Source organism: Arachis ipaensis, chromosome B02 (assembly GCF_000816755.2).
Source record: "Arachis ipaensis cultivar K30076 chromosome B02, Araip1.1, whole genome shotgun sequence".
NCBI lineage: Eukaryota > Viridiplantae > Streptophyta > Magnoliopsida > Fabales > Fabaceae > Arachis > Arachis ipaensis.
In genome coordinates this window covers 75,945,625-75,959,153 of record NC_029786.2, presented here as the reverse complement: position 1 = coordinate 75,959,153, position 13,529 = coordinate 75,945,625, and the positions used below count along the sequence as shown (strand labels likewise).

The 13,529-nt window shown below is 33.5% G+C and overlaps 1 long non-coding RNA gene across 1 annotated transcript; it reads right to left on the bottom strand.

Moving 5' to 3' along the window:
- On the bottom strand, positions 7,516-8,461 carry LOC107628391. Its single transcript, XR_001617761.2, has 2 exons — positions 8,045-8,461; positions 7,516-7,975 (listed from the first exon to the last, which is right to left on the bottom strand). It is a non-coding gene; the product is annotated as an uncharacterized LOC107628391 (long non-coding RNA).

Sequence of the window (13,529 nt, the reverse complement as noted above, 5' to 3'; positions counted from 1 at the left end):
TAAAAAAGATTAAAAAAATAAAAAGGTTGTATTTTAGTGGCCCAAATCTATTATTACATTTTATTTAATAATGGTATATAAAGTTATAACAAGAGAGTATATAAAATATATAAAACTAACCCACTAAACTACCAAATTATGATAACGTAAAATAAAGACGGAAAACGATCAAAGTACAAAGTAGTTGCTAAAATCTAAAGCTTATATATGTAGTACTGTTAAACTTCAAATCCTCCACAAATGTTTCTTGTGAAAAAAAAAAGAGAACACAATTCCCTAAAAATGATCATGCTGTCGTTAGAACGGTCCATGCCAAGGCTACTCCTAATGTGTGTGTGTGTCTTCAACTGACATTCTTATTCTATCGGGATAGAATGTACTGTAAGGACACTGCTGTCACACGAAAATTCAAAAGAACAGCAAGAATGTTGCAACATAAAATACCATCCGATTGAAACATGTAGCAATCATAATGAACTTCTGATGAGTGCAAGCAATAGACAACTTGGTATTTGCTATACACTAACATGTCGCACAGTATCTTTTGTTGGTCAACTTCTCACACGGTAATTGTGTCATGATGGTTGATTGAGGAGAGGATGCAATCCTCCTTTTTTTATAAATTGATCCTGAACGTCTCGAAACATAGAATTAGTGTATTCTCTCTGGAACTGATTCTCTATTGGTGAGCTAGAAACACAAGGGACAATCTCCCTTAAATCAACATCATCACACTCAAGCTCCTTTTGCTCCTTGTCTATAAGAAAGTTTGGTACTGGTAAAGAAATTATAACAAAGAGCTCTTACTGTTTAAATATTTATCGAAAATTGCATGCACTCTCACTACGTTGTGTGCTCCTCACGCCAGCCCAAAATTCATCATTGAAAAATACTGGCATCCACAGGTGTCGGTCGACAAACATATCTGCCAATAAATAAAGAAAACAAAAAATGCAAATAGCATATGTTAACCCATAAGTGCAACATCCATATCGACTATAAAATAACATCTATAATCACGCCAAACACACGTGACAACAGACCGGGAGATTATATTACCGTTTAGCCACCTAAAATTGTGGAGGTCATACTCTTGAATAAAATCATGCCGATTTCTCTCAAATGATTCTTTAGATTTGGATTTCCACACAATCCTCTTCATGCACGTGCTGAGCTGATTAAATCTAACAACTTTTGTGATATCTTCTTTAGGATATGCCATATGTACCATCTATGGTGTGTGTTTGGCAAGGTGGTAGAATGCATCTGAAGGCATTAGTCTGTTATGACACAAGCAGCAGTGCCTTTCCCATGCACTTCACCCAAGTCCGGAAAAGCCATTGGAATGTACTAATCTTCTCATTCTGCAATAATGCACATCCAATAAGCGTAGACATCCCATGGTGGTTGACACCTACAAAAGACCCAAACGACATATTGTACCTTAAGGATGGAAACATAAAAACATGTAATATAGGTGTAAAATCCAAATGCCTTAACTGAAAAAATCTAATTAAGTCGAACAAAAAAATAATTTGGTACCTATTAGTCTTGTAAGTAGTGTCAAACGCCATGACATCACCGAAATATTTTCATGTAGCTCTGAGGCTATGGTTTTCGTCCACATCTATTTCAAAGAAAAAGTTCAGATTTAGCTCATTCATTTGTGAGAAGTGCTTAAGTAACTCTTTTGGATCCGTCTCATCCCCGGAAATGCGTAAGTAATGACTGATGTAATTTCTAACATCCTGCTCCATAAAAGTGAGGTTGGCAGGCCACTGGCAGCATTGGCTAGTGCCTGGTATGTCTTACTTAGTCTACTGCTAGCTTAATCGTTTTACTATATCTGGTCCTTCACATGCATACTTAGCTGATGGTTTGCTGAGAACATGCGAAATAGCTTCGAATTAAGTGGGTGTGTGTGGATAACTCTACTCGAGAAATCCTCTATTGCCTTGCCATCTTGTCTAATGCTACATAGCAACGGACTTTGCAGTTTGTTGAGGACATTATTTTCCTTCTCTTGGTGCCTTTACACATGATGTGCAGTATCTATCTTTGTTACAATGCAAATCTTGATTAACAAGCACCTTCTGACCGTTTTTAGTCTCCCAGCCGCTGGTTCTTATTTTGACAACAAAACCAGTCCTTGCTGCATATCGATAATAGTATGCGTGCGCATCTTCTAATGTGCTGAAGCATATCCCCTCCTCAGGCTCTAGCTCCTCGTCACCAATAGCTTGGTTTATGACCTGGAAAAAAAAAACAACAATTGAAACTCAACCTGATAGTTACCTATACAATAAAGGCTAGTTTCAATGTCGAATATAATAACTAAAATACACTACTGTAATTTTTTGGGTGTTAATTTTGTGTCATTATGGATGTTATTTATGTTAACGTGGATGTTAATTTTGTGTAATTATGGATGTTAATTTGTAAGAACTTATGGATGACATAAAGCATGAATTTTACGAATGTTATGCATATAAAATAAAGTGCTAAAATTGGCAATACGCTAGTTAGTACAGTATAATTATAATTGCACATAAAAACACATAAAAAGAAATTAAACTGGTTTATTATCATATCTCATCAGAGCTAGTGTGATTTTTCATATTCTCGAAAATTAGTTGATTGACAACAATACTCAAAAGAGAAGAGGAGTGAATTGAGTATCAAAAAATTATGATAATTTTTTTATGACTGTGAAAGTGATAAACTAAATGCGCAAATGGATTTGTATTTTTACTTTTCTAAAGGCTTGAGCCAATTCCCAAGCACTTATATAGAGCTATAGGTTCCACACTGTTTAGTAAATTAAATAATAATGAAAGTAAAATAGATAGAGTTGAAAAAAAGTGTAAATAATAATATATTATGGTCTGGTGTAACTTCTTTGCTTACGTGCAGTCTTCTTTACCAAGGTGTTAGAGATTTTTACTGTATTACCAAATTTTAAGGGTGCTTGATAAACCACTGTAACAATGAGTACTTGATGTACACTTTCTAGTATTTGATCACCACCTTAATAATATGTCACTCCACTTCGAGACTCATTTTCTAAGAATTTAAAGTAATCCAAATTTCAAGTATTTTATCTTGATTGCTTAAAATAACTTGTTAGTAATAATCTCACTGACTATACTGTATAACAAGCCTTACTTCTTGGAGAATCACACTGCAAATATCTCAACAAGAAGAGTTACAAAACTCTCCTTTTCAAATTAAGTTGAAAGGAAAATTTATTTTTTTAAGAGTACATGAATACAATTTGAAGCTATATGAACTTTTGAATATCTTTTAAATTTGAGTAAAAATCACTTTGAATTGTATAAAAATTGATATGGAGACTTAAAAATGCTTGGAATTTTTGTGATATTTCAAATGAGGATTTGACACACCTATTTATAACAATTTCAAAGCATTGGAATGCTACTTGGTAGGTGGGTGGAGTCAATTTGTCAAAACTAGCCATTTAAAGCATTCTGTTAAAGAAATAGCCAATTCTGTTATGTAACAATCGATTGCTCAATTAGCCATTATGAAGAAAATTTGATTTTGAGCTAAAATAATCAATTCTTTCAAGTAACAATTGCTTGTTCAAGTGCAACAATAGATTCTTTGACCCATCAATTAACTATCTAGGAGTTAAAAGCAAAACTTTTGTTCGAAAAAAGTTCGATTGTCTTGAAGCAACAACCAATTCTTTTATTTGAACAAAGTTAAAATTCAATAAAATAGTGTAGGAATCAATTTCAAAACCCTAAGGATTGATTCATTGCTCTGTTTTCAGTGTAAATCATATTTTGAAAATATTTAAGCTAGTCTTTGATAAAACTTTTTTATATTAATCAATTTCTATAAAGAAGTTCATAAAACTTAAGTTTTGGAATCATGTTTATGTGTGTATTAGTAAAAAAGATATAAATTTGGTTCTTAACAACATTATACCTAGACCGAAAGTCCAAACTTACACTTGAGTTCTTAGTCTTGGTCATTATGTTTCTTCCAATTCGGTTTGCTTTGTTTGTAGACGTACATCTTCAAGAACCATTTAAAAAGTTTGTCATTCTGTCGTTCATCAAAACTAAATTGGTTATATCCATCCATATTGTTAAGAAAATAGAGAATAGAACAGAGGAATTGATATTGTATATCTTTTGTTCTTTGATATAAGAGCTAAGCTATATATATAACCTCATAAAATTCATCTACTAACTACTAACTCTCAACTATTTATCATTACTTTAATATGCCTCCTCAAACTCAAGTATCAATTTGAGTTTGAAACTTATTGAAAAACAACATAATAAGAGAACAAAAAACTGAACAAAGCCAAAAATAGGACAGACAAAACTATCGAAACAAAACGCACATAGAATTGCTGGAAGAAAAATGCAGATGGAACTGCTGGAAGAGTGGCAAACTGAAAGGAGGATGGCGGTTCAAAACGCAGAGAAAAATGTTTGCGATGCAGTAACACAGAGGGGGACGCGTGCAGTGCGGTGACACAGAGGAGGAAGGAAGACGCGTGCGGCGCGGTGAGGCAGAGGAAGACGCGTGTGGTGCAGTGATGACACGGGAAAAAGCGCGTGCGACGCGGTGACTCAAAGGAAGAAGGAAGATGCGTGCAGCGCGGTAACGCAGAGAAGGAAGGAAACGCATCTGGTGTGGTGACGCAGAGGAAGACACGTGCGGGATGATGACGACATGGGAAAAAGCGCGTGCGGCGCGGTGGCAGTGAGGAGGATGCTTGCGGCACGGTGATGCAGAGGAGGACATGTGCGGCGCAATGACGACGATTACGGTCTTGATGGAAATGAGGAACAGAGCTACTGCTCTGGTTCTGTGTTTGAGAGTGAGACAAGGGTGAGATAATCAGGGAGGAGTAGGAAGAAGAAGAGAAAAAAAGAGAATAAGAGAAGAAGAGGCAATTACAGTGATAACAAACCTTAAAAGGCGCGTGAAGGGACATGTAGCTCCAATGGCAATAATTTTGGGTTCGTTGGATTCGCTAGGACAAGACGAAAATGATGGATTATTTGGTGAAGTGAGAAAGTATCAAATCAGTAACAAGAATAAAGGAAAAAGCATGGATGAAAAGTTTTTGAGTGAAAAAGAAGCATGATGGTTTTCACAAAAAAAAAAAAGACAGTTTATCCTTCTAAAAGAGGATACCATGACTCTAATACTATGTTAAGAAAATAAAAAAGAGAACGAAGGTATTGATATTGTATATTTTTTGTTGTTTGATACAAGATCTAAGTTATATATATAGAGATATTACCAACTAACTTTATAAATATTCATCTACTAACTATTGACTCTCAACTACTTATCATTACTTTAACATATATATAGTTACAAAGAGTCAAAGGCTAACATAAGTACATAAAATTTCTTAATACAAAAGGTTAAAATAGGTATTTAACATCTTATTATTATTTGGTTTAATTACTCTATCAGTTCCTATAATTCCATCAAATTTTTAATTAGATCTCTATACTTTTTTTAAGTAGATCCCTATACTATATTAGATTTTGTATCTAAGTTCCTACCATGACAAAAACGTTGAAACTAACAGAATATTCTATTAAACTATACAGAATATTTAATCAAATGTTAGACATATTCATTTTGTTTAACAAAATATTTTGTTAATTCCAGCATTTTTGTCATGATAGGGACTTAATTACAAAATTTGATATGGTATAGAGACTTGATTGAAAAGAAAAAAAAAGGACCTAACTAAAAATTTTATAAAAGAGGTAACTACCAAATCGGTACCCGAAAGATTTTGACGCTGACAAAATGGTACCTGACTTATTGACAAAATAGTCCCTAAAAATTTTTAAAATTTGACAAACGTGTCATCGAATTCGCCGGAGCAAATCTCCGGCAAGCACAATGCTAACGTGGCCGCCGTGACTTGGCAAACCACCCCCAAACCTTAATCCCTCCTTTCCCTCTCCCTCCCTAATTGCAACAGCAGAAGCCTCAATAACAGCAGAAACAACACCATCAGAACCCAAAACAGAATCAATAGAAGAACCTGCACATTCAAAACCTAACCTTGCTTGTTTCTCCTTCTCTCTTTTCTCTCATTCCTTCCTTCTCTTGTCGGTGGACCATAACAATAACAATATCCATTCACACACACAGACATTTACACAAACACATAACCTACATATATAAATATAAAGAGAGAAAGAGAGAAAGAGAGAAAGGCTGAAGGGCTGAGGAGATGCGGCTATTCTAGGCCTTGTTGTCGCTCCGATGGTGGTGGCAATGGTCCTTGATAGTGCTCTTGCCGTTGAAATGGGGGTTGCGATGGGGAGGGAGAGGGAGGGGGAGTATGCGCTGGGAAGGGAGGGATTAGGGTTTGGGAGTGGTTTGCCAGGTTACGGTGGCTACTTTAGCATTGTGCTTGACGGAGATTTGCTCCGGCGAGCTCGTGGACACGCTTGTCAAATTTTAAAATTTTTAGGGACTATTTTGTCAATAATAAAAGTCAGATACCATTTTGTCAGCGTCAGAATCTTTCGGATACCGATTTGATAGTTACCTCTTTATAAAATTATAAAGATTGAGAGAGTAATTAAACCTTATTATTTCAACGTAATTCTCAAGGATGAAAAGGTAAAAAATTATTGCTTGCGTCAAAACTATATTTAGAGTAAAGAGTTAATCAAATATCATCCAAACATAAGTTCGTGGCAACTTTAACGTGCCTTAGGAGATGGTGAGCAACAAACCAACAAATTGTTGTATTTCCCTAACCAAACAAATTGTTTCTTCTCATAATTAAATAACAATGCTACTGGTTTAAGAACTGAAACAAGGTTACTGGTCATTTTCTTTAGAGATCTATAACACAAATATTATGAAAGTGAAAATAAAAAATAATTTAGCTATCTTGTATCCTAATTAAAGACACATTTATTCAACTCTCATGTCTCTTCACTTGCTACTTTTAGTAAAAATATAAGTAATATAAAATTTATTGGGGAATACTTTAATGGAGATTCTATTAATTGTCTTTATATGAATATATTTTTTTTGTGTGAAATAAAATAGAATTGTTCATGTATTTCGTTATTTATAGTGATACATGTTTTGTTATTATCACATGAGGATAAAAAGATATAATTTTAAACAGTAAAATATTTATTTTTTTTGAGTTTTTATATATCTTTATCAATTATTCTCTATTTATTTAAAATTTTATCAAAATAAGTGAAGTTTCGCTATAAAAGTTATTATTTATATGACTATCTTTCATAGATAGACACATTAAAATAATTAACCGTACATATAAGCATCATAGTTAAGTTTTAGTTGATGAATTGATAGAAAAATATCGTATGTCTACCATTTGTTATTCTAAAAGACCAAATTAATACTTTTGTTTAGAGATTAATTACTTCAAAATCGAAATCTTCATAGACTTAATTGTATTTTATTCGTATAGAAGAGAAAAATAAAAATAAAAATAAATTAAATAGATGTATAAACAAAAGAAATCCTACTTTAAAATGGGAACAAGGATGCTCTTACAAGTTACAACCCAGGATTATACATCAATTAGGTATACAGAAACAGAATGCATCTATCCCAGAAAAACAAAAACACTACATCTAACTCAATCCGATTAAAAGAAAAATGGACCAAATTGATCCAAAAACACCAGAAAATATGAGACAGCAAAAAAAAGAGAGAGATCTAACGGGTGCGATTGGGGTTACGGTGTAGAAAGAGAAAGTTGAAGATTCTGGAAGCAGCAAGCCGAAGACGCGGGTAGGCGCGTAGCGCGTAGAGAGTGGAGTTGCTTAGAAAGCCTTGAAGGCTTTGAACGAAGAGCGTGAAGCTTCGTATTGGTGGCACATACAGTGTTAAAGGCACTGAGGAGAATGCCACAGCCAAAGCAAGTTCCAACATATTTTTTTAATTTCTTGCCACCAATTTTATTTGCCTAGCAAAAAAATGGTTAGAGTCTCAGAGGCAGGAAAAAACAAACAGAGAGAATGTTGTTGTTGCTTACCACAGCTACTACTGATGGAGGAAAAGAGGACAGGGATTTTGATTATTGGCCACACACGTTTGTTCCATGTAGAAAAGGTCAAAGCAAATTAGAATTAAGTATGTCATAAACAACGTGAAAAGGAAATCATGGAAATGAATTGTGCACTGTCATCTAATTAATTAATAGGAATCTAGAAAAATTCAGAAATTATGGTATGTAATCATTATTTAGGCTTGATAAATGCTTAGTAAGGAAAAAACAAGAAATGGAAACATGATTTTTATAGTTGGATGAAATTGCTGCACTTTTTTTGTGTGTCATCATTAATTTGGAGCAAACCAATTTGATGAGAGGAGTTCCGTATGCAGATTCATATAACGCATTTAAAAGTTAAAACATTGGTTTTCAATTTTTTTTTTAAAAATTGTTTTTTATTATTCTTTTTATATTCACAAAGAACAAATAGTTATTTTTTTTTTCAATAAATAAACTTGCCAAAAATACTGACGTGACACATTTTGGTGTTAGTATGTATACTTTTCTTTCTTTTCGACTTATTTTAAAAAAAGTATCTTCTTTGTAATTATATATGAAAATGAACTTTTAATACATAATTAGACTAATTATTAATTATTAATATTTTTAATAATTCTAATTTTTTTATAGTGAAAAAGGCCAAAGGCCCAAAGAAAACAAAAAGAGCTAAGCTCTTATAATTCTAGCAAAAGCAAATCTTCTTCTATCAGCTTCCGAGAAGGGTGAGAGAAAAGGGGAGAGGGATTAGTGAACAAATGGAGACCTGTCGGATGTAAGAACTGAAACTGTTTACTTAAAATAAAATAATAATTTAATTGTTTAGAATAGATTTGAAAATTTAGAAATATTAATTAGAAAATTTAAAGGTGAAATTTGAATTTAGTAGATTTTTCTGACTGAGAAAATGTAATTTTATATAGAAAATTGTGTAAAAACGTATACCGATAAACTAGTTGGCAATATCGACTTAAGTCTGTCTGATACTATGTAAGAGTGATAAAAACTGCAAAAATTCTTAAAAAAATAATTAGAATTGAAAATCGAGCGCTAATTCTAAAAGTTTTGGCCAAAAGTCGGCCCAAACGAACCAAAATGCTAAGCGGTTGAACCGGGTCCAATTTGGGCCCAAACCCAACATATATAAGTGTGTTAATAAAACTAATTCAGCCTCGTACACCACATAACAACAAAATACACAGCTGAAATTGAGAAGGACAAAGAGAGGGTGGTACTATTCATCTTCTTCTTTCCATACTCATAACTTGAGACAGAGCTCCGATTTGCGTGTCGTTTGCGCCCACGCAAAACTCTTGCCGAGTCTGTCATTTCTAGCTAAACAAAGTGGTAAGAAATTTTTAATTTTTTTGCCCAATTTTCTGCCCTAACAATTTTGAAATTTTGGATTTAGTTATTGAGTAGATTTTGTAATTTTAGTTGTTTAGAGGTGATCTAACATTGAATTATTGTTAGATTTTGTCTCTAATACTGTTGGGTAAGATAAAAAAAAAGTCATAAACCCTTATGGATTATTGATTTTGTGAACCTTAGGATTGATTTTGGTATATTGCATGATATTAGATTGAAATTTGTGATTATTGGAGTTGGTTTGGCAATTGGATTGAACTTTGGTGGCCAGAGCTTTGTTGAACTTGGTTGGAGGTCATTTGGTGATTTTGTGCTAGTGTGGAAATCGGCCAAGGTATGTTTTTGGTTTTCTTTAGTTAATATGTAATGTTTCGTGAAACTTAGGCTATTAGACCTTAAAATAGGCTTGAATTGAATAAATGGTTGATTAAATTGTGTTTACGGTATATGGATTTGATGAAGATTGAATAATTTGTATGATTTGGAGCATGATTATGAGTATATGTTGATAAATAATGATTGTAATGAATTGGAATGGTGTAATTGTGGTATGATTGAGGTTTGGATTGACAATTGTTGAGATTTGTGATTCTGAGGAAGAATTATTGAAAGAATTGAGTGAGAATTGAATGGTTTAGATAGTTGTATGATTGAGAAATGGTTGAAGAATGTTTAGTATGGATTTTAGATTGTATTGGTGTTATTTTAGACTGTGAGTAAATGGATTTGGCATTATGAGTTTTGAAAGTTAGAGGTTTTGTAAATTTTGGTAAAAAACTTATTTTTAACTAATTTTAACGAGTCATAACTTGTGCTCCGGATCTTTCATTTTGATGAAACTTGATTTACATGAAATTGGATTCGAGAGGTTTAAGACATTCAAAGAACGGATGAAAAATTTTTTAAAACGAAAAAGTTATGCACGTTTGAAGTTTGGTACAAAAATCTGAATTTTGCAGCAAACAACCTTTTCAAAGATTTTTGAGGCATGCGTACGCGAATAGTGCACGCGACGCGAGAATTGGCCACAACCAAGTATTCTCACGTATGCACACTCTGGGAGTTTTGCAAATTGTGCATACGCACACTATGATACATACGCACACACTGAAAAATTCGTCTGGTGCGTGCGTACGCACGCATGATGCATACGCATGATGCCTTGTTTTACACTAAAAACTCTGTTTTTAACTGTTGGACTTTCCTGGCAAGCTTGTAACCTTTCAGAACTACCGTCTTGTTAAAAATTCACAATTTTTGAATGATCACCCATTATTCCAGTTTTTTCAAACCCCTAAAAACTCTGTTTAAAGTCCGATAGGTAGGTTTTAGACAACGGAATAGGTAAGGGTGTTGATGGAGCTAGTTTTGGTATCAAAGGAGATTTGAGAAGTGAAATGATTGACTTGATGAGATATCATAAATGATGAATGAGACATGATAATAATGATTATGACATTATGAGATGATGATGAAAGAGTTTGATTGAGATATGATTGATGATGATGATGAGGATCAATTTTAACTATAATCTTCGAATTAATTGAAATGATATTGAGAATAAATTTTTGAATGAGATACCTAGGCAGTAGTTGCAGTGGTGGTTCGTTCCACTTGCTCCGGGTTAGTGATTATGACGTCTGAACAGTAGCAACAGTAGTGGTTTATTCTATTTGCTCTGAGTTGAGTTCTTAAACACCCACCTGGGTAGTAGCAGCAGTAGTGGTTCATTCCACTTGCTATGGGTTAAGCGGGTAGTAGCAAGGGAGTTGTGGCTCAGATCCACTTGCTCCACAATGTGGTGTTTCTATCCAAGGTTAGCTACCAAAACATGTCGGGTTTGCCTATATAACCGATAGATGATATCATCGGTCATAGGGCAGATATGCATTATGTGCATTTGTATGATTTGTCTGAGTATGCCTATTTGTGGTTTGCCTAATTGTTTACATATTTCTATATGCTATGTGACTTATATGTTGTATCTATTCCTTTAATTGTGTATTACTTGTATGTTTTGTATGTGTTTGACCTTGAGAGACCCCTCATATGGTGGAGGCGTGATGAGGGTTATTCCACCTGGTGATTCGGAGGTTTGAAGGAGACAGGAAGTGAAGAGTTAGTTTAGAAATGGGAATCCTTTGTGTAGATTACCAAATTTTATGGATTAGTATTGATGTTAAATTTGATTCTGAGTGTCGGAGTTCTAGGAATGCCTCTGGCTTTTTCGGGACCTTATGGCACTTTTACCATACTAAGAATCCTCCGATTCTCATTCTATATATATTCTGCTATTTTTCATATGCAGGTCAAGAGGCACTTCACTGAGCATTTTGGAGACTCTTTGGAAGTGAAAAACTCTTTTAGGACTTAGTGTTTGTATTTTGTTTATGTATATATATGTAATAGATTCTCCGCCTTGTATATATTACATTTTGTCCCTCTTAGAGGCTGACTTGGAGAAACAAGTGTTTATTTTGGAGTTTGAGTTGATTTTTTCGGCCTTAGCTTCGCAACTCGAGTCTGGAGCTTGATAACTGTATCTTTTGGAACTCTGATCTTTATGTATATAGTTTATCCTTTTCGTCCTATCTTGTTTATCCGTTTACGCTTATCCGGACAAGTGTGATGCGACTTCTGTTATGCTTTTGCTTAGTTTCTTCTTTAAGCCTCCTAGTTATAACTTCTTTCAACTATATTTAAATATATCTTTTCTTTTAGAGGTTGTAATACCTCATTATCTCTGATTTACCACTTAAGTGTAAAGCTTTGTGTGATAGGGTGTTACAAATTACATAATGATTGCGTTCAAAAATAATCATACAAACAAAATTGAATGATCAGAAATTCACTCAGAAATGAACTGAAATTTACATCCAGAATGAACCAAAAATTAAATTTCGAATGAACCGAAATTACTTAATGATGACGATACACAAACAAACTCGTTTCAAAACAAGCACAGACCAAGTGTACCTTATTTAAATCCAGAATGAACTGAAATTACTTAATGATTACGTTCGAAAACAAGTACATAAATAAAATTGAATCATGAACAAAAACACATCTAAATCCATCAAATGATTTTGCAGCATTTTGTGTTTCTTCTTCTTTGTTTGATTTTTTCATGTTTTAATTGTTGTTAACAGGGTAAAACAAGAAGAATTATAGAAGGAAAAACAAGAAGAGAAGATGAACAAGACAAGAAGAAGAAGAACATGATGAAGAGTTTTGAGGAGTTTTTTTTATTCTTGTTTCTTCTTTTTTTTTTGTTTGATTTTTTTTCTCTTTTTCTCGGTTTCGTTCCTCTCAAGAGAGGATGTGAGAAGAAAGAGTTTTGAATTGTGCAGAACAATGAGACCAAATGCACCTTAATTTACTCAGAAATGAATTGAGATTACATCTAGAATGAACAAAAAAATTAAATTTCGAATGAACCAAAATTACTTAATGATGGTGATACACAAACAAACTCATTTCAAAATAAGCACAGACCAAGTGCACCTTATTTAAATCTAGAATAAACTAAAATTACTTAATGATTATGTTCAAAAACAAGTACACAAAAAATTGAATGATTAGAAATTCACTCAAAAATAAACCAAAATTACATCCAGAATGAACTGAAAATTAAATTACGAATGAACCAAAATTGCTTAATTATGAGGATATACAAACAAACTCATTTCAAAACAAGCACAGACCAAGTCAATTTTGAACAAAAATACATCCAAATCAATTTTGGATCAGACTATGTCATCAATATGGCAGAAATTCGAATAATAACGATGATAACGATAATGACGATACGTATTAGAAGAAGACAATGATAATAATGATGATGATAATGATGGAGGAGAAGGATGAAAAGAAAGAAGGAGAAGAAATTCCAGTAAAAAAGAAAGAGAAGGAAGAGGAGGATAAGGAGGTGTTGTTGGTGACGATGGTAATTGTTCATACCTGGCCCAAAATATAAGCTAGGCCGAAGTTCAAAGAAAGCCCAAATAATTTGCTACCATACAACTGACCTCCTGAAAGATTCGACAGTGCGCCCCACAATAATAACTCCCCCCTGAAGGAGTTATAGCTAACCCCTAATATC